This window comes from Rutidosis leptorrhynchoides, chromosome 1 (assembly GCF_046630445.1).
Source record: "Rutidosis leptorrhynchoides isolate AG116_Rl617_1_P2 chromosome 1, CSIRO_AGI_Rlap_v1, whole genome shotgun sequence".
NCBI classification, from domain to species: domain Eukaryota; kingdom Viridiplantae; phylum Streptophyta; class Magnoliopsida; order Asterales; family Asteraceae; genus Rutidosis; species Rutidosis leptorrhynchoides.
Window position 1 is genome coordinate 682,252,985 of NC_092333.1, and position 22,940 is coordinate 682,275,924.

At 38.0% G+C, this 22,940-nt stretch overlaps 1 pseudogene; it reads left to right on the forward strand.

Moving 5' to 3' along the window:
- The first annotated feature begins 15,556 nt into the window (after nucleotides 1-15,556).
- Nucleotides 15,557-22,940, forward strand: part of LOC139886014 (G-type lectin S-receptor-like serine/threonine-protein kinase At4g27290) — a 31,433-nt pseudogene continuing 24,049 nt past the window's right edge.

The window sequence follows — 22,940 nt, forward strand, 5'->3', positions numbered from 1 at the left end:
GGTAAGGTTCCTTTGTAGTTCGGGTTGGAGTTGATGTTGTTGTTGGGGTTAGGGTTTCCACCGTTGTTGTTTCCTCTGAAACCCTCATGTCGTTTTGTCGGGTTTTGTTCATAGTTTCTTCCCCTGTTGTTGTTGTTGTTGTTGTTGTTGTTGTTGTTGTTGTTGTTGTTGTTGTGGTTATCCCATTTGCGTTTCTCACTAGTACCCGCTTCAGACTTAGTTTTCTCCGGTTCATCAATGGTTATTTGATTCATTAAAGTGTGCGCCATGCGCATCGTCTCGGGAACATTCGGTGGCTTGGACGAGGTGACGTTTCCCTTAATGCTCTTAGGAAGTCCTCAGAAGTACCTCTCCATACGCTTGAATTCTGGGGTGACCATTGTCGAACACATCAGGGCTAGTTCCAAAAATCTCCTGTTGTAACCATCAAGGTCGTTTCCAACGACCTTTAACTGCATGAATTCCATTTCCATCTTTTGGATCTCGGTTCTCGGACAATACTCCTCAATCATGGCACACTTAAATTCTTCCCATGGCGTAGCATACGCCTCATCAATGCCTTGTGCCTGTGCCATTGTGTTCCACCACGTGAGCGCGCCGTCAGATAGCGTGCACGAAGCAAATTTGGTTTTGCTGTCCTCTGAACAGTTGCTAACTCGGAATACTGATTCAAGTTTCTCGAACCATCTGGTGAGACCAACCGGTCCCTCAGTGCCGCTGAAGTTATGTGGTTTATAGCTCTAGAATTCCTTGTAAGTACACCCATTTCGAACGGGTTGAATAACCGGTGGTGGTGGCGTGGCGGTGGAGCTTGGGGTTGCATTTCTGCAATGGCTACTGCTACACATTCTTGGATCATCTCTTCAATTTGAGCAGCAGTAGGTGTGGATCGACCGTTAGCCATGATGTTCTAAACAAAATTTTTGACTCAAGTCAAAATCCAGTATTCAAATAGTAATAATACAGTATATAATAACCAACATGGAATCAAAACATCACATGTTATTTAAATAACGCATCTAGGTACAAATACCACATAATCATCCTACAGTAATGTAAATAGAACATCGTGTAAGAATTAAATAACGCAAAGTTCCATTAATAATAATAATAAGTTTCATACATCTGAATAAGTCCGTACAATACATAAGTGAAACATAAAACTACAACTAGATTACATAATGAAATCTAAATACAAAATCACTACGGTGAAGGTGGGTGAAGGATGTCCATAACATGGGCCATCTGGTCCTCTAGCTCAGCAACTCGAGCTCGGAGGGTCTCCACCTCCCTTGTCAATTCCTCGACAGTGGGAGATGGTGGGGCAGGTGGTGCTGGGGGTGCCGGTGGTGCCGGTGGTGCAGACATTACATAACGGGGTGCAGATGTTCCTGCTCCAGAAATAGTCAGTACGTAACGGGGTGCCTTACGCACTTGTGGGTCGGCAGGGTACGGCACAAGCCGCTTACGAGTAGTAACCCTACGATGTCGACCAAACGCGTCAGTGAAAACACGACCTCCATTCACCCCTGGAATGATGGTGCCATCAAACCGGTACCGCTTCTTCGACGGGGTGGAGGGTGCCTGTATAGGTACATCAGCAGGGTCCTCATCATCACTGGAGTCTTCTGAGGAGGTGTCGTCGGATGAAGCATCAGTGGATGACGGGTTGTCCGAATCATGTGGTGGATGTACGGGTGGCTGAACTGGCCGTCCTTTAGCGGCCATCATCTGTTGGTAACGAGCGGGACCGATCGAAATGAGACGTCCATCAGGGGCGCGTCGGCACCAATGGCGATACCGGTTACGGAATGGACCTTCCCCGAACTCCGCGGGAATCACAATCTCACCGGAGCGGGGCTGTGATCCTGAGGGTCCGGGGGCAGATGGAGCTGGAATCTCCGAAGGGTCCTGGGCTCCGCTAGAAGTAACCACTGGGGCAGGAGCCTGGCTGCTAGTCCCGGAAGATGAAGCGCCGGGGTCACTCGTGGGTAGCGGGATTGGTGTGTCGGCAGCAGCAGCAGGTGGGGTGGCTGACGAGTCTGAACTGCCCAAAAAGATAGCAGGTGGAGTATCCGACATCTGAACAAGGAAAAATAAATTTTTCCATGTCAGTAAGTCATAAAGCAAGCACGTATTAGGCCAACAGTTTAAATCATGTATAACAATATATAGCATGGCAATAATAACGAATCGTACAGAAGTTGCATGCAATCGAAAGCAAGTAATAGCATGCAGTAGTGAAATCATGTAATAGCATACGGCATATAGCAGTAAAAGTAAGCAGCAGCATGCAGTAAGTTCAGCGGAAACAGGTAAACTAGCAAGTTGTAGATTAGTCCTATTAGTGAATCCTACTCGGGTCGGTCTTAGACTCACTAATGCAACCTAATTCCCTACAACCAATGCTCTGATACCAAATGTGATGCCCCGTACAAAACCATCGTGTACGAATCATCAACAACAGGATCATTACAAGGTTAAGTACTATATGCTGTTTCAAAAGAAGTTGCATTCACGATAAAAAGATGACGTCATAACCGACATCAATTGTTTTACACCAACAGTATGCTTCTACGAATAGCAAGCATGAATAAATATATATGACCCTTAGGTCGTTACAAAACATAGTTTCAAATGTAATTAAGTTTGAATGCAAGATAAAGTAGTTCATGCGGTGATAACACTAGAGCAGCGGGTGTCTACGGCAAGACTAGTACACAGCGGAAGCAAACCTTAAGCACCTGAGAAAAACATGCTTAAAAACTTCAACACAACAGTTGGTGAGCTATAGTTTAAGTATAACAGTATGAAAGGTAGGCCACGAGATTTCAGTGCTACAAAGAGCGTTTCAAAATAGTATGATAAAGTATATGTTAACCGTGGGCACTTGGTAACTAACTTAACGTTTATACCCCCTGAAAGTACACTTGGCAAGTGCGTATGCTTACGAAATATTAAACACTCGTTAAATGCTAGCGCTACTAGCCCGAGTGGGGATGTCAAACCCTATGGATCCATATCTAAGATTCGCGTTCACGGTTCAAAAACCAATGATTAAACGTTACCGAGCTAAAGAGAATGTTTATGCCGTTGTATAACCCACACATATATAAGTTTAAGTACTCGTGCCTAGTATGTAAAACATAAAATCCGCATGTATTCTCAGTTCCCAAAATAAGTTAAAGTAAAAAGGGAATGCTATAACTCACAATGATAAAGTAGAGGTAAAGTATGACTCGGAAAGTAAACAAGTAATGAAGGTTGTCCAAACGGGTCCTCAACCTAAGTCAAATAGTACTAAGTCAGTAAATCGTTTGAATAGGTTTAAAAGTATGTAAATAAGGTCTTAAAGGTCATCATCATTCATCATTAAACAAAAGGTATAAAGTAAGTTTCGTTCATGAAAGTAGTTTAAAATAAAGGCTGAGTTCGGTCAGTCACCACGGACTCTATACCTACTGAAATAAGGTGAGACCAGTGGCCATGGCTCCATCTATGAGTCCTTTAGTTGTGGTAAAAATTACAGAAGCAAACTCGTCTTCGTTTGACCGTGGCAACGGTCTAAGTGCGAGTAGGTCATAATTTTCAGCACAACGTTAAATGGACATAGTGACGATCGGAGGGCCATAAATCCTAAACTGTAACTCGGATTAAGATGAGTCCTATATGAAAAGTTATCTACTAGAACAGAGATATTTGAAAATCATAATTACAATAGCCCAGGTTGTAACATCCCGCCTTTTTCCATTTACTTTTCCGTTATACTAATATAAAGTCCGTTATATGTTTATAACATCTCCCGTTGATACGCGTTTTAAATTATCTCGTTTAGGTAATTCCCGCACCCGAACGAAAGTTGAGGGACTAAACTTGACAAGGGATCAAACCCTTGACTAGGTCAAAGGGTCAAACCCCTTTCACCCATTCATTATCATCTCCATCTCTCTCTCTTTCTCTCTAGCAAGAACACACACCCATTTACCAAATTCATTCAATCATCATCTAAATTCGATCTAGGAGGCTTACAACAAAATAAACTACATATTTGTGATCCTCTCTTCATCCTCTTCATTTTGGTACCAACTTCATCTCATTTGGGTAACTTTCTAAAATCACTAGATTTTGTGTTCTTGATGTTTTTAACTTATAAAAGTGTTAATTAGTGTCTATGGCTCAAGTCTAACATGAATATATGATTTATATGCTCGATCTCGTTGTTTTAGTGTAACTAGCATGAACTTGAATTTTGGTGTGTTGTTCTTGAATTTTGGATGATCATATGTTGTTAGATGTTGAAAGTTGATGTTTTAATTGTGTTACTAGCATCACTAGCTTCAATTTGATGTGTAGGTTGCCTTAGAAAACTTCATGAACTTGATTATTGATTTTGGTGAATTTGGGTTAGGGTTTGATGAACTTGAAATGGACTTTTGATGCATTGAATGCCATGGATTATTATTGGTAAGTGTTTAGTTGGATTGTATGCTTGATTACCTTCGAAACGGCATATCATTCATGTAAATTGGTTGCCCGAATCATTGAATTGCATTTATGAACTTGTATGCGGTTAATGTTAAGCATTAGATGCGGTTTTGGTTGTTGTAATAGATAGATTGATTGATGAAATGTGTTTAGTTGTTTTCCTCGTCAAATTACCTTCCCAACGGTATAAGATACTTGTCTTGATTGTTTGCGGATCATAAATGGTGATTGTTTGAAGTTAGGTTCGTGCATAAAACTTAAAAACTGCCAGAATTCTCTGCACAGGTAATGGCGCGGCGCGCCATATACCCGCGCGGCGCGCCATTTTGGTCTGTCCAACTTGGTCAATTTTTGAATAATGTTTGCTATGCTACGCACCTCCGATTCACATGTAACTTGTCCTAACATGCTCATACATGATTAAAAACCTCAGAAAAATAGTTCGGGACACGACCAGAACATGTTGACTTTTTCGTTGACTTTGACCGACCAAGGTTTGACTTTTTGTCAAACTTAACCAAATGATTATGCCACCTTCCTAACTTGTTTATATACTTGTATCTTGCATGAAACTTGACAATTTGATTTCACATGCTAAATAATCGAGTCGTAACGAGCCATAGGACTAATTGAACATCTTTGACCTATCGTGTTTACCGTTATTGATACAAACCTATTGTTTAGGTCAAGACTAGCATTGTTCTTTGCACACGTTTACTTGTCGAAGTACTTTACTACTCGTGCACTCAAGGTGAGATCATAGTCCCACTTTTACTCTTTTTGAACTTACATTTGGGATGAGAAAACATAAACATTTCTTTACTAAGTGAACACAAGTACAGGAAAACAAACATTCTACATACGAGTTTAGAACAAAATCCTCAATTCGATTATCATTAGTTACACTTGCCGGGTGTAAGCGAGAACTTATGTTGTATGGATCCATATGGGTTTGACAAACCCTCATTCAAACGGTTCGCTACCGTTTACGAATGAAATATATTTTCGAGAAACAGTGTATGTTCTAGCACTAAGTGATGGGGTTCAATGGAAGGAAATGTTAAGCATTGATAATTGGGTGCTCGTGAAACAAACTTTTGGAATGTATTACTATTATTTCATTGATGCAAATCTTGTGGTTCACTTGTACTTACTTACTTAAACCTATGATTTCACCAACGTTTTCGTTGACAGATTTCTATGTTTTTCTCAGGTCCTTGAACGATACATGATACATGCTTCTGCTCATTATTTTGATACTTGCATTGGATATCGAGTATATATGCATACATGGAGCGTCTTTTGGATACTTTAAATTGTGTCGCATAAGTCTCATTTGTACTTAAAACTTTGTATCGTAACTTGTGGTGGAACTATTCTTGTAAACTTGAACAACCTTTACATTTGAAATGAATGCGACATATCTTTTGGTCAAACGTTGTTTTAAAGACTTATGACCACGTAACGGGACCTAAGTAGACGGCGCCGTCAATGACGATTTGGTCGGGTCACTACAGATGGTATCAGAGCGTTGGTTGTAGGGATTTAGAGTTCATTAGTGTCAACCCCGAGTCATAGGGTACATTGGTGAGTCTAGACTACAACCGGCATATAGACTTGAAGTAGGAATTACTTGACTACTTGTGCATTTATACTCGAATGCTTCTACTCATATCTACTCTTAGTTCATCTTAATCTCACGTTGTTTAATTTGATTGACACGCCACCTTGACTTTATAGAATAATGTCGAATGCACATATGAATCAGGGTAATATAATTTCCGGGATTTTATTACGGTGACTCATATGAACGTTCCGACATTATGGCATAAAGAATTCAAGGCGAGTCGAGGAAAAACTTCTCTTTATCTTTATTCTATATCACGGTTAGTATTATTGAGAATACTAATCAATGATATTCTTGTGTCTTGAAGGAACAATGGCTCCTCGTCGTGTACGCCGCAATGAAACTCCCGAACAAGCTCTCGAACGGATGATAGCCACCGCCGTAGATGCGGCCATGGCCGGTCACTCATCCAACAACAATAATAATAACAACCACAACAACAACAACAACAACAACAACAACAACAACAATGGAGCCGGAAACTCAAACGAGGGATGCTCCTATAAAGCTTTCATGGGGTGCAAACCTCACACTTTTGATGGAACCGGGGGACCGGTCGTGCTCACCCGATGGTTTGAGCAAACGGAAGCCGTCTTTAGCATAAGCGGTTGTCGGGACCAAGACAAGGTCAAATACTCCACTCACACTTTCTCCGGAATTGCTCTAACATGGTGGAACACCTATGTTCAATCGGTGGGTACCGATGAAGCTCATGCCCTCTCTTGGGCCGATCTAAAGGAAAAGATGATTGTTGAATATTTTCCGCGCGAAGAAACCCGAAAGCTTGAGGAAGAACTAAGAGCTTTGAAAGCGGTCGGAAACGATCTTAAAGCTTATAATCAACGCTTCGCCGAACTATCCTTGATGTGTCCTAATCTTGTTAACCCCGAATCTCAAAGGATTGAGCTCTACATGCTCGGTCTTCCAAAAAGCATCAAACAAGGGGTGATGTCATCCAAACCCACTACTCATCAAGCCGCTATGAACATGGCTCGCCAACTAATTGAAACGGTTGACGAAATCGTAGTTCCGGCACCTAAGGCTGAGGATAAATCGGGCGGCAACAAAAGAAAGTGGGAACCCTCCCAATCAAGCAACAACAACTTTGCTAAGAAGCCTTACACCTCCGACGGCAAGAGGGGTTATGCCGGGAACCTACCCCTTTGCAACAAATGCAACAAACATCACTTTGGCGAATGTAGTAAGTTAATTTGCCACCGGTGCCAAGGAGTTGGTCATAAGGCCAACGATTGTAAAAGTGCCACTCCCGTCGCTCGAAAGTGGCCCAATGCACCAAAGACGGGCACTTGTTACGAATGTGGCCAAACGGGTCATTATAGAAATGCATGCCCAAAGAAGAAAGATAACCCCAATACGCGCGGCCGAGCTTTCAACATAAACACCGAGGAAGCCCGGGATGACACTGAACTAGTCACGGGTACGTTTCTTCTCAACAATTCTTATGTCTCTTGCTTATTCGATTCAGGTGCCGATAAATGCTTTGTATCCAAGACTTTGACTCATTCTTTTAGCACTCCACCTCTTCCATTAGATACCACTTATACCATTGAAGTGGCTAACGGGAAACTATTAAGTGCCGACACATATTACCGGGGGTGTACGATAAACATTTTGGGTAAGGAATTTGAAATTGACTTGATACCCATGGAACTAGGAAGCTTTGATGTAATAATCGGTATGAATTGGTTAGTCAAAATGAAATCTCACATTCTTTGTGATCTTAACGCAATCCGAATTCCTATCGAGAATAGTGAACCTTTGATCGTCTATGGCGATAAGAGTTGCACCGGACTCAACCTCGTTTTGTGTATTAAAGTTAGAAAACTACTCCGTAAGGGTTGTTTTGCGATCCTTGCTCACGTTAAGAAAGTCGAGTCCGATGAGAAGCACATCGATGATGTGCTAATTGTTAGTGACTATTCCGATGTATTTCCCGACGAATTGCCGGGTCTTCCGCCTCATCGACCGGTTGAATTCCAAATCGATCTTATTCCGGGAGCCGCACCCGTAGCACGTGCACCATATAGACTCGCTCCATCTGAAATGCAAGAATTGCAAAGTCAAATCCAAGAGTTACTTGACCGTGGTTTCATTCAACCTAGCCATTCACCATGGGGCGCTCCGATTTTATTCGTCAAGAAGAAAGACGGATCCCTGCGAATGTGCATTGATTATCGTGAACTAAACAAATTGACGGTTAAGAACCGATATCCCCTTCCTCGCATCGATGATCTCTTTGATCAACTACAAGGTTCTCGTGTATATTCAAAAATCGATCTCCGTTCGGGTTATCATCAATTAAGGGTTAAGGGGGAAGATGTCTCCAAAACCGCTTTCCGGACTCGTTACGGTAGTTATGAATTCCTTGTCATGCCATTTGGTCTCACTAACGCACCGGCGGTGTTCATGGATCTTATGAACCGCGTGTGCAAACCGTATCTCGATAAATTCGTTATTGTGTTCATCGGTGATATATTGATCTATTCTAAAAATGAAGAAGAGCACGAACAACATCTCCGACTTGTGCTTGAACTCTTGAGACAAGAACGACTTTATGCCAAATTCTCCAAGTGTGAATTTTGGTTAAAGGAAGTTCAATTTCTTGGTCATGTTGTAAGTGACCAAGGTATTAAAGTCGATCCAACGAAAATCGAAGCCATTAGCAAATGGGAGACTCCTACTACTCCTACTCACATTCGTCAATTCTTGGGTCTCGCCGGGTACTATCGTAGATTCATCGAAAATTTCTCTTTGGTTGCACGTCCTCTAACCGCATTGACTCACAAGGGAAAGAAATTCATTTGGGCGACCGAACATGAATCCGCATTCCAAATCTTGAAAACGAAGCTAACCACCGCTCCTATATTGTCACTTCCCGAAGGCAATGATGACTTTGTTGTATATTGCGATGCCTCAAAACATGGTTTTGGGTGTGTATTGATGCAACGAACGAAAGTCATTGCTTATGCTTCTCGACAACTCAAAATTCATGAACGAAACTATACGACACATGATCTCGAACTCGGAGCCGTTGTCTTTGCACTTAAAATGTGGAGACACTATCTTTATGGAACCAAGAGTACTATCTTCACCGATCACAAAAGCCTTCAACACATTTTCGATCAAAAGCAACTAAACATGAGACAACGAAGGTGGATTGAAACCTTAAACGATTACGATTGCGAGCTTCGTTACCATCCCGGGAAGGCAAATGTAGTAGCCGATGCCTTAAGTCGAAAAGAAAGAGCGGTGCCTCTTCGTGTCCGAGCCTTAAACATCACCATCCACACAAACCTTAATAGCCAAATTCGGGTAGCCCAAGATGAGGCTCTCAAGGATGAAAACCTTTCACACGAGCTCTTGAACATTCTCGTCTCTCGATTCGAAATTAGGGAGACCGGACTCCGATATTACGCCGGAAGGATTTGGGTGCCTAGTTATGGGGACCTACGAAGCCTTATTTTAGATGAAGCCCATAAGTCACGATACTCGATTCACCCCGGTGCCAATAAGATGTACCACGACCTTAAACAACTATATTGGTGGCCGAACATCAAAAGGGACGTAGCTACTTATGTTTCCAAGTGTTTGACATGTTCCAAAGTCAAAGCCGAACACCAAAGACCGTCCGGACTACTTCAACAACCCGAGATCCCGCAATGGAAGTGGGAAGGGATAACGATGGATTTTATCACCAAGCTACCAAAAACGACGGGCGGTTATGATACCATTTGGGTTATTGTTGACCGTCTCACCAAATCCGCACACTTCCTTGCCATAAAAGAAACGGACAAAATGGAGAAACTTGCACAACTTTACATTAAGGAGATCGTAGCCCGACACGGTGTACCTTTATCGATTATCTCCGACCGAGATGGCCGTTTCGTTTCTAGATTTTGGCGTACATTGCAAGAAGCGTTGGGAACGCGTTTAGACATGAGCACCGCATATCATCCTCAAACCGATGGACAAAGTGAATGTACAATTCAAACCTTAGAGGACATGTTACGAGCTTGCGTGGTTGATTTCGGAAAAGCTTGGGACAAGCACTTACCTCTCGCCTAGTTCTCTTACAACAATAGTTATCACGCGAGTATTAAAGCCGCACCTTTTAAAGCGCTATATGGCCGCAAATGTCGTTCACCTCTTTGTTGGGCCGAGGTAGGCGACGTGCAAATCACCGGACCCGAACTCATTCACGAAACCACCGAGAAAATCGTTCAAATCCGAGATAGGCTTAGGACGGCCCGAAGTCGTCAAAAGTGCTATACCGACAAAAGACGCAACGATCTTGAATTTCAAGTCGGTGACCGAGTAATGTTAAAAGTCGCACCTTGGAAGGGTGTAATCCGTTTTGGGAAACACGGGAAGCTAAATCCGCGGTATATTGGTCCTTTCGAAATCTTGGAGCGTATTGGAACCGTTGCTTATCGTTTAGATCTTCCGCCTCAATTGAACTCCGTTCATCCTACCTTCCATGTATCTAACTTGAAAAAGTGTCTTGCCGAACCCGATATCGTCATCCCTCTCGAAGAACTTACTATTGATGACAAACTTCATTTTGTGGAGGAACCGGTTGAAATTGTGGACACCTCCGTCAAGACATTGAAACAAAGCCGAATCCCGATTGTCAAGGTTCGTTGGAATGCCAAAAGAGGACCCGAGTTTACTTGGGAAAGACAAGATCAAATGCAAAGGAAGTATCCTCATCTATTCGTGAATTCGGAAACGCAAGATCTCGAGGAAGAAACAACGACTACTACGCCTACTTAAATTTCGGGACGAAATTTCTTTTAAGGAGTAGGTAATGTAACATCCCGCCTTTTTCCATTTACTTTTCCGTTATACTAATATAAAGTCCGTTATATGTTTATAACATCTCCCGTTGATACGCGTTTTAAATTATCTCGTTTAGGTAATTCCCGCACCCGAACGAAAGTTGAGGGACTAAACTTGACAAGGGATCAAACCCTTGACTAGGTCAAAGGGTCAAACCCCTTTCACCCATTCATTATCATCTCCATCTCTCTCTCTTTCTCTCTAGCAAGAACACACACCCATTTACCAAATTCATTCAATCATCATCTAAATTCGATCTAGGAGGCTTACAACAAAATAAACTACATATTTGTGATCCTCTCTTCATCCTCTTCATTTTGGTACCAACTTCATCTCATTTGGGTAACTTTCTAAAATCACTAGATTTTGTGTTCTTGATGTTTTTAACTTATAAAAGTGTTAATTAGTGTCTATGGCTCAAGTCTAACATGAATATATGATTTATATGCTCGATCTCGTTGTTTTAGTGTAACTAGCATGAACTTGAATTTTGGTGTGTTGTTCTTGAATTTTGGATGATCATATGTTGTTAGATCTTGAAAGTTGATGTTTTAATTGTGTTACTAGCATCACTAGCTTCAATTTGATGTGTAGGTTGCCTTAGAAAACTTCATAAACTTGATTATTGATTTTGGTGAATTTGGGTTAGGGTTTGATGAACTTGAAATGGACTTTTGATGCATTGAATGCCATGGATTATTATTGGTAAGTGTTTAGTTGGATTGTATGCTTGATTACCTTCGAAACGGCATATCATTCATGTAAATTGGTTGCCCGAATCATTGAATTGCATTTATGAACTTGTATGCGGTTAATGTTAAGCATTAGATGCGGTTTTGGTTGTTGTAATAGGTAGATTGATTGATGAAATGTGTTTAGTTGTTTTCCTCGTCAAATTACCTTCCCAACGGTATAAGATACTTGTCTTGATTGTTTGCGGATCATAAATGGTGATTGTTTGAAGTTAGGTTCGTGCATAAAACTTAAAAACTGCCAGAATTCTCTGCACAGGTAATGGCGCGGCGCGCCATATACCCGCGCGGCGCGCCATTTTGGTCTGTCCAACTTGGTCAATTTTTGAATAATGTTTGCTATGCTACGCACCTCCGATTCACATGTAACTTGTCCTAACATGCTCATACATGATTAAAAACCTCAGAAAAATAGTTCGGGACACGACCCGAACGTGTTGACTTTTTCGTTGACTTTGACCGACCAAGGTTTGACTTTTTGTCAAACTTAACCAAATGATTATGCCACCTTCCTAACTTGTTTATATACTTGTATCTTGCATGAAACTTGACAATTTGATTTCACATGCTAAATAATCGAGTCGTAACGAGCCATAGGACTAATTGAACATCTTTGACCTATCGTGTTTACCGTTATTGATACAAACCTATTGTTTAGGTCAAGACTAGCATTGTTCTTTGCACACGTTTACTTGTCGAAGTACTTTACTACTCGTGCACTCAAGGTGAGATCATAGTCCCACTTTTACTCTTTTTGAACTTACATTTGGGATGAGAAAACATAAACATTTCTTTACTAAGTGAACACAAGTACAGGAAAACAAACATTCTACATACGAGTTTAGAACAAAATCCTCAATTCGATTATCATTAGTTACACTTGCCGGGTGTAAGCGAGAACTTATGTTGTATGGATCCATATGGGTTTGACAAACCCTCATTCAAACGGTTCGCTACCGTTTACGAATGAAATATATTTTCGAGAAACAGTGTATGTTCTAGCACTAAGTGATGGGGTTCAATGGAAGGAAATGTTAAGCATTGATAATTGGGTGCTCGTGAAACAAACTTTTGGAATGTATTACTATTATTTCATTGATGCAAATCTTGTGGTTCACTTGTACTTACTTACTTAAACCTATGATTTCACCAACGTTTTCGTTGACAGATTTCTATGTTTTTCTCAGGTCCTTGAACGATACATGATACATGCTTCCGCTCATTATTTTGATACTTGCATTGGATATCGAGTATATATGCATACATGGAGCTTCTTTTGGATACTTTAAATTGTGTCGCATAAGTCTCATTTGTACTTAAAACTTTGTATCGTAACTTGTGGTGGAACTATTCTTGTAAACGTGAACAACCTTTACATTTGAAATGAATGCGACATATCTTTTGGTCAAACGTTGTTTTAAAGACTTATGACCACGTAACGGGACCTAAGTAGACGGCTCCGTCAATGACGATTTGGTCGGGTCGCTACACAGGTCGTATGGGTCAGACACAGAAACAGTAGAACAGTAGGGTCAGTAGGTTCCGGTGGTTCTTGGTGCTCGATGCTTATCATGGTTCTCATCCTTGATGCATATAGCTTTAAGTGTACAACTCGTTGATGTGTTTGCATCATTTTCACCAAGGTTTGACCATCATAACCCATGTGTAAGTCTAAGACATGAAGCACAACTCACTTAAGTGTTGCAAGTGTTTTGATGAACTAAAGTTACATCAAAGTCTTAGGTCTAACACATACATGAACTTTAAAACTAATAATAAGTTATAAACTTGAAAGTGAACTTATGAAATCAAGATCTTAAGTTGTAGAACATAGTTCTTAGTTTGATCTTGATGATCTAAGACTCAAAAGTCTAGATCTAACATAAGTGTACAAAGTTATAATTAAAGAAAACTTACTTACATGTTCTTGAACTTTTAAAGTTAACTTTTAGTTCAAGATTAATGAGATCAATGTTAACTAGTAACACTTGACCAACAAGAACATAAATCATGAAATTAAAGTGCAAGTAAATAAGCTAGGTAAACAAGTTAATAAGTTCATGGGTTGCATACTTTAAAGATCCAAACCAAAGTTTGATCTTTAAGAAAGTAAACTTTAAAGTTTACTAACATGAATTACAAGTATGATTTACAACACATGAACCTTAAATCTTTTGAAACAATAAAAGTAGAATCATAAACTAGTAAGTTTATGTTCTTGAGTGTTCTTGTAATTACAAGATAAAATGAAGAATCAAACTAGAAAGTTTGGTTCTTGAAAACTAGGAAGTAACAAACAACAACTACAAGTAAGTAACAATTAATCAAATGCAAGTAACATTAAACAAAAGAATGATGATGATGAAGGTTTTGGTTCGGTTTTAGAAGGAAAGAAAAGATAGAATTATTTGTTCAAGTTACTTACAAAAATGAGAGAAAAAGAGAGAAAGGTTGCAAGTAATTTAGGTGTGTGTAAATGAGAGAGTAAATGAGAATGAAGTAATGAAAAATTGAAACAAAAACTCCCTCTACAAAGGGGATGGCCGACTGTTTGAATGGGGGAGGGAGGAAGGAGATTACTCACAAGGTCTTTGCATGTATGTGTCATAAAAGTTGGTTAATAAGTTGCCTAGCATGGGGAAGATGTGTAACTAGATTCCATGTATCCTAAACTAACTAGTTATAACATAAGGTGATACTTACATGTCTTAGAGGGCTAATTAATCCATAAAAGAGGTAGGGTGGGCTTGTAAGGTCCAATAATACTAAAGAAAGCCCAAGTTCAAGTGATTAACAAATTAAGTCCAACAAAAGCCCAAGTAACTAACTAGAAACCTTAGTTAATTAAAATGATTAATAAAACTTAATCATGAATGTAAATAATATTCTAAAATATTATTCGTGAAAGTTTCGTGTGTCACAAAGACGTTTCGGGCATTTAAAAATCAAGTACGGTTAATCATGGTAACAAGTAAATGTAATAACATACATTCGTATAATCACACGTATTAATAATAACAATTATTAATAAATAACGTTGGAAAAACCAGGGTCGTTACAGGGTGAAACAAACAATATTAGCTCGTGAAATTATTGAAGTAGCATGATCAGAAATAAAAGTAAGCTCTGAAATACGATCATTCATACCGCAACTCATTAAATGATCTCTTAGGTTGCCCAAAAACCATGACCAAACCTCTTTGGTCTTGCCTTCACTAATTCCATAAGCCAATGGCAAAATTTCATTATTGCCATCCATCGCAACGACAACTAAATTTATCCTCGAGTACCCTGCCTTCAAATGCGCACCATCGACGATAATTACCGGGCGACAATGTTGAACAAATGATCAAACCTGCATGTTAAAAAAGGTAATAAGTGTTAAATTATAATAAGTTAAATTATAAGTTAATAAGTTAAATTGATTATCGATACTTACAACTACGCCAAGGGAATAGTAACACATCAAAAATATATCTTCTTTGTCGGTGACCAAATTACTTACGCTTCCCGGGTTGTGGATCCTAATGTTATATAGGTAAAGGGGAAGCATTCGGAACGAGTCTTCACCACTGCCACGAAGCATCTGTAATGTATGAAATTTGGCCCTCCATGCTTGATTGTAAGATATGTTGACACCGAACCGGTTGCCTATATCCGCACGTATATCGTTTGCTTTATATTCCCGGTTTGCATACTTGAACGAATCCACAAGCAAACTACCCAACAACTTTTTGGTTGCATGTTTATTGTTTCCCATAATTAGTGTGCGTGAGCATGTGTGTACGCCATGCAATTTTTTTACCATAAAGTTTTCAGGAAAGGACCCTTCATGTTTCTCCTTTCGGTTTTAGCTATAGTTGCACACAAAATCAACACTACCAAACTCGATATCATTTCGAATTCACAATTCTTGACAAAAGGAGACACATTGGTCTCAGAAACTAGAGTCTTTGAACTTGGGTTTTTTCGGCCAGATAACTCAGAGAATAGATATATCGGTATTTGGTACAAATAATTCTCAGTTAGAACACCGGTTTGGGTTGCCAACAGAAACCACCCACTCCCCAGAGTATCGCCGGTTGTATTAAAAAGTGTGGATCCAGGAATTCTCGGCATTTTTAACAATAACACCATGATTTGGTCATCCAACGCAACGATGACATCACCAAATGCAACATCAAAGCTTCATGACACAGGAAATCTAATGTTGATGGATCAACAGGGGAAGATGATGTGGCAGAGTTTTGATTTTCTGACCGATACTCTTCTATATAACATAAAGATAGGGAAAGACTACGCGAGGGGGATCGATTGGCATCTAACCTCATGGAGAAATAGTCAAGATCCATCTGTAGGTGAATTCACCTGGGAGGCTGACACCGACGGTTATCTAGAAAACAAACTAAAACAAGGTTCAATGGTCAACTATCGGAGTGGGCCATGGAGAAACTACCGTGTTACTGGGTCAAAATTTAGCCCAAACTTGACTCTGGTATACAGTGTAATTATAACTGATAACGAGATGTCTTTTAGGTTTTACATTGAAAACAGTCCCATCATATTCAGGCTCACCTTGAATTCTTCTGGAGAGCTACAAGATTGGGTATGGTTAGAAGCTTTTAAAAATTGGACGCTCAACATAGCATTACCGACAGACATATGTGACACGTATAACATTTGTAGAGCGTATGGAACCTGCAGCTTAGATACGAGTCCGAGCCCGAGGCGACAGTTGTGTGATTGCTTGGATAAGAAAAGATTTGTGCCCAGAAACCAAAAGGGTTGGGAAACAACAGATTTTTTAGCTGGTTGTGTTAGACGAACACCGTTAGATTGCATAAACGGAACATATGGCTTTATTAAGTACTCTAATTTTAATTTTCCAGACACAGAAGGTACCTGGTTTAACATGAGCATGACTTTAGAGGAATGTAAAGCAAAATGCTTAAAGAATTGTACTTGTATGGCTTTTGCATTACCCGACGACACTTTAGGAGAAAAAGGGTGCGTGCATTGGTTTAAAGAACTTATAGACATGCGTGAGTCTCCTACAAATGGTCAAGATAATTTTATAAGAATGGCTTCATCTGAGTTAGGTAAAATTACAAATCAACATATTACATTAATATTACATGATTTTAAACTAACATCATTTCTATGCTATGCTAACATCTTACAGTTGCTTTATCGACTTCCAAAAAGAAAGATGGAGTAGACATGAAAGTCATCTTAAGTGTAATCTTTACCGGGGTCCTTTTCATAGGTTTGATCTCTATATGCTTGTGGTATGCACGGAAAAAAAGGAATAATGAGCAATCAATGGACGGAGGAAATGAAGAAATACCATTGTTTAGCTTTACTACAATATCTACTGCAACTGCCAGTTTTTCAACCGATAATATTCTTGGAGAGGGTGGATTTGGAGTTGTTTATAAGATAACAAATAGTAACATTGTAATAACAAGAAAATGAATATACAAACTTGTTTATGTTATGATACTAAAAGTTAAAAAATATGTGGCTGACAATTTAATAATTCATAAGAATGCATATGAATAGAACTTTGCATAGTAAAATTTGTAATATAAATATATCATCTGTGTTAGCCTTGTAAGATACACTGATATAGAAAATTTTATTCTTCTCTCTTTTATCTCTGCTCATATATATTTATAAGAAGGCAGCTATAAAGGTAGTTATAAGCCTACTGAATTATAACACGTTATCAGCACGAAGTGCTCCGTATAATCAAGGTTTATCTAAGCAAGCACAAGTCACTAATCAAGATAAGAAATTCTTTAACGATATCTTCTATTATTTATTAGTAAGGTAAATATTATTATCATCATAACTGACATTTATATTTATGTTATATATGGTCGGTTATACAGCCTGAATTATATTTCTGTAATCTAACTATTATTAACTTCACTAACATTTATATTTATGTTATATATGGTCGGTTATACCGCCTGAATTATATTTCTATAATCTAACTATTATTAACTTCACTAACATTTATATCTATGTTATATATGGTCGGTTATACCGCCTGAATTATATTTCTGTAATCTAACTCTTATTAACTTCACTAACATTTATATTTATGTTATCTAACATTTATGATTACTTATGCAATTAATCATTATTTATTTCATGCATACTAACGTTTATTCTTAAATTTATTATTTATGCATAATATGTTTATTCTCTTAATCTTCGTATTTATACTAAACATATTTATACTAAATGTATTTTATAGTAATCAAATTTATACTAATAAAATTCTTTTATTAAAATTATTATTAATATAACGAGTACATAACAGTCGTTAACGTCAACTAACGACGTTACAACGACTATATTTTTCAAATATAAAATAAACATCTCCGTTTTTCACATTTTTACAAATCAATCTTCATTTTCTCAGATTACCACTCACAAAAAATTTTTGTAAAGATGATTCACACAAGAATGATTTTTTCTATTGTATTGGTCATATTAACTATCATCATTGTTGCTAATATACCACCCGGTGAACCTGTATTCTATCCTGCCCTTGTAGTTTTATTATTTGTAATCATACCATTATTCTGTTGTTTGCTACTTATGAATTTAAAATGATTCTAATTTCATGTTGTTAAAAATTGATTATGATTATAATTTATGTTGTTCATCTTTCTGAAAATAGAAAATGTCAAACTTATCAAAGCTTGAGTTTGATGCCCTAGATGTATCGGGAACAAACTACACATCATGGGTCATGGATGTAGAAATAAATCTTGAATCACTGGGTATTCTGGAAACTTTAAAAGAAAACAATACTTGTTCTGATCAAGATAAATTAAAATCAATTGTCGCAAACATATTGATATCACCTTAAAACATATGTATCTCACTATCAAAGATCCACATGTTTTATGGGAAAGTATCAAGAGTAGATTTGATAATCAAAAGGAAATATTACTCCCAGCTGCGAGGGAAGAATGGAGAAATCTAAGGTTCCAAGATTTTAAAAAGGTAAGTGAATACAGCTCGGCCATATTCAAGATCCGTTCAAAGCTTCAATTCTGTGGTCAAGAAATAAGTGATGCTGATATGATGGAGAAAACTTTCTCCACAATGCATTCTGCAAACCTAACTATACAAGAAAATTTAAGATTGAAGAATTACAAAACTTTTTCCAAACTTCAAACTTATCTCTTAGTTGCAGAAGTGAATAAAGAATTACTGATGAAGAATCAAGAATCTCGTCCTACGAGTGCGCTAGAATTCCCTAAAGCTAATGCTATTAACAATAATAATAGAAAAAGAAATGCACCTGGACGAAGACGTGGGCGAGGTCGTGGTCATATTAGCCAAAACCATCATCATGGAAATTACCATAACAATAATAAAAATCATAACTATGTTCGAAATCACCCTTATGGTAATGGTCGTGGTGGTGGTCGTGGTCGTAATGGTTACGGTGGTCATGGTCGTGGACAAAGGAATAATAATCCACAAAATTATAAATTTCAACTACCGTACAATCTCACAAATCATAATGTTGAAGGAAGCTCTTCAAAGAATATTGAAGATTCTTGTTATCGATGTGGTAAAATTGGACACTGGTCTAAGAACTGTCGAACAAATCAATATTATGTTAATCAATATCAAGAATCCCTAAAGGAAAAAGGAAAAGAGGCAAACCTTGTCGATGATCTTGATACAAAAATCACTGAGCCAACAAGTGACTACTTTAATGAATAAATTTTCTATTATATGTCCATATCAAATAAATGGATGTAGATTTACGATCTATACCATATCTACTTTACTATATGTTTCCTTATTATGTACTTTCGTTTATAACATATTTTGAATGTAATATATTGATGAATTATGTACTCATTATTTGTTTCTCATATTTTGAAGTTCATGATGTACACTACTGGAGTGCAAAATCAGTCAAATGGTGGGGATCTTTGTATTGCAGACAGTGGTACCACACACACTATACTCAAATCTAAAAAATATTTCACTAATTTTAAAGTAACAGAAGGAACGGTACATACTATATCAGGTCCTGCGGATTTAATAAAATGAATGGGAAAGGCAAAATTCATGTTACCAAATGGTACAAATTTTCTGATAAAAAATGCCTTATTTTCTCCCATGTCAAAGAGAAATTTGTTAAGCTTCTCTGACATATACCAAAATGGATATGATTATCAGTCAGTGACTACAGAAAATGATAAATACTTAAGTATCACTGACAAGAAGCATGTGATTGAAAAACTACCAAGACTTAGTTCTGGTTTACATTATACATATATAAATGTACCAGAGGCACACATGGTAGTTAATGAAAAGGCATGTGATCCTGTAATGATCAATCTGTGGCATGAAAGATTAGGCCACCCAGGATCAACAATGATGAAAAGAATAATTCAAAATACACATGGACATCCATTGATGGATCAAAAGATCCCTCATGATGCACTTATCCCATGTACATCATGCTCACTTGGAAAATTGATAATAAGACCATTACCTCTTAAGGTTGAAAAAGAATCACCATTGTTTCTTGAAAGAATTTAAGGTGATATATGTGGACCAATTCATCCACCATGTGGACCATTTAGATATTTCATGGTCCTAATAGACGCATCTAGTAGATGGTCTCATGTGTGTCTATTATCAAGTCGAAACATGGCATTTGCAAAATTTCTTGCTCAAATTATTAAATTGAGAGCACATTTCCCTGATTATACTATTAAAAGGGTGAGATTGGATAATGCTGGTGAGTTTACATCTCAAGCATTTAATGATTTTTGCATGTCTATTGAGATTGTTGTTGAACATCATGTTGCCCATGTGCATACACAAAATGGTTTAGCCGAATCAGTAATCAAACGATTGCAATTAATAGCTAGACCATTGATAATGAGAACAAAACTTCCAGTATCTGTATGGGGTCATACAATTTTACATGCTGCATCATTAATTCGCATTAGACCAAGTGCAAGTCATACATATTCTCCCTTGCAACTTGCTTTTGGCCATCAGCAAAATATTTCCCACCTTAGAACATTTGGTTGTGCGGTATATGTTCCTATCGCACCACCACAATGCACTAAAGTAGGTCCTCAAAGAAGGATGGGAATATATGTTGGATATGAAACATCTTCAATCATAAGATATATTGAACCCATGACGGGTGATGTTTTTACAGCACGTTTTGCTGATTGTCACTTTAATGAAACATTGTTCCCTAGATTAGGGGGAGAAATAAAAAATAAAGAAAATGATGTTTCATGGTGTGAACCTCAATTAATGTATCTTGATTCTCGCACAAAAGAATGCGAGATCGAAGTTCAAAAAATAATGCATATGCAAGAATTTGCGAATAAATTGCCTGATGCATTTACAGATACAAAAAGAGTGACTAAATCATATATACCAGCAGCAAATGTTCCAGCTCAAATTGAAAATCAAAAGCTGGCAATAGTGTCACTCTTGAGTCTTTGCCACACCAGAAACGTGGGAGACCAATTGGTTCCAAAGATAAAAATCCTCGGAAAAGAAAATCAGCTGATAATGAGGTAAAAGAAAGTGTTCAAGAAGAACTACAAATCAATACTCCTTCTGCAAAAGAGATTGATGATGTCAATACGGAATTTTCAATTAATTATGCACATTCAAAAATATTATGGAACCGAAATGAAATGAAAAATCTTGATGAGATATTTTCATATAATGTTGCATATGACATCATGAATGAAGATGATGATCCAGAACCAAAATCTGTCATGGAATATCAAAATAGACATGATTGGGATCATTGGAAAGGAGCAATACGAGCTGAATTTGAATCGGTCAATAAAAGAAAAGTTTTCGGATCTATCGTTCTCACACCTAAAGATGTGAAACTTGTGGGATATAGATGGGTTTTTGTGCGAAAAAGAAATGAGAATAATGAAGTTACAAGGTATAAAGCTAGACTTGTAGCTCAAGGTTTTTCTCAAAGACCGGGAATTGATTATGATGAAACTTATTCCCCTGTTATGGATGCAATTACTTTTAGATACTTAATCAGCCTGGCTGTTTCTAAAAATTTAGAAATGCATCTCATGGATGTTGTGACTGCTTATCTATATGGATCACTCGATAGTGATATATATATGAAGATACCTAAAGGATTTAAGGTATCAGAAGCAACCAATGCAAAACCCAAAGAAATGTACTCAATCAAGTTACAAAGGTCTTTATATGGGTTGAAACAATCGGGTCGCATGTGGTATAAACGATTAAGTGATTACTTGATAAGCAAAGGGTATACCAATAATCTTATTTGCCCATGTGTATTCATTAAGAAAACAACATCTGGATATGTGATTATAGCCGTTTATGTTGATGATCTTAACATCATAGGTACAAATAAAGAGATCCATGAAGCCATTCAACTTCTAAAGAAAGAATTTGAAATGAAAGATCTCGGAAAAACCAAGTATTGCCTTGGTTTGCAGATTGAGCATATGCCTAATGGTTTACTTGTACATCAAACAACTTATACGAAAAAGATTTTAAAACGTTTCAATATGGACAAGGCAAAACCAGTAAGTACTTCTATGGTTATTAGATCACTTAATGTTGACACTGATCCATTTCGTCCCTGTGAAGATCATGAAGATATCCTGGGACCAGAAGTACCATATCTTAGTGCAATTGGAGCTCTTATGTATCTTACAAATTGTACAAGACCTGACATTTCTTTTTGCAGTTAATTTGTTGGCAAGGTTCAACTCAGCTCCGACCAAAAGACACTGGAATGGGATCAAACACATATTTCGATACCTTCGAGGAACTACTGATTTAGGTTTATTTTATTCTAACGAATCAAAACAAGATTTGGTTGGTTATGCAGATGCAGGTTATTTATCTGATCCACATAAAGCTAAATCTCAAAATGGATATGTATTCCTAAATGGAGATACTGCAATATCATGGCGTTCTCAAAAACAAACACTTGTTGCAACATCATGAAATCATGCCGAAGTGATTGCATTACATGAAGCTACTCGGGAATGTTTTTGGTTAAGATCAATGACACAACTCATTACTGATTCTTGTGGACTAGAATGCGAGATAAGTCCAACAACTATCTATGAAGATAATACAGCTTGCATAGCACAGATGAAAGAAGGGTATATCAAAAGTGACCGAACAAA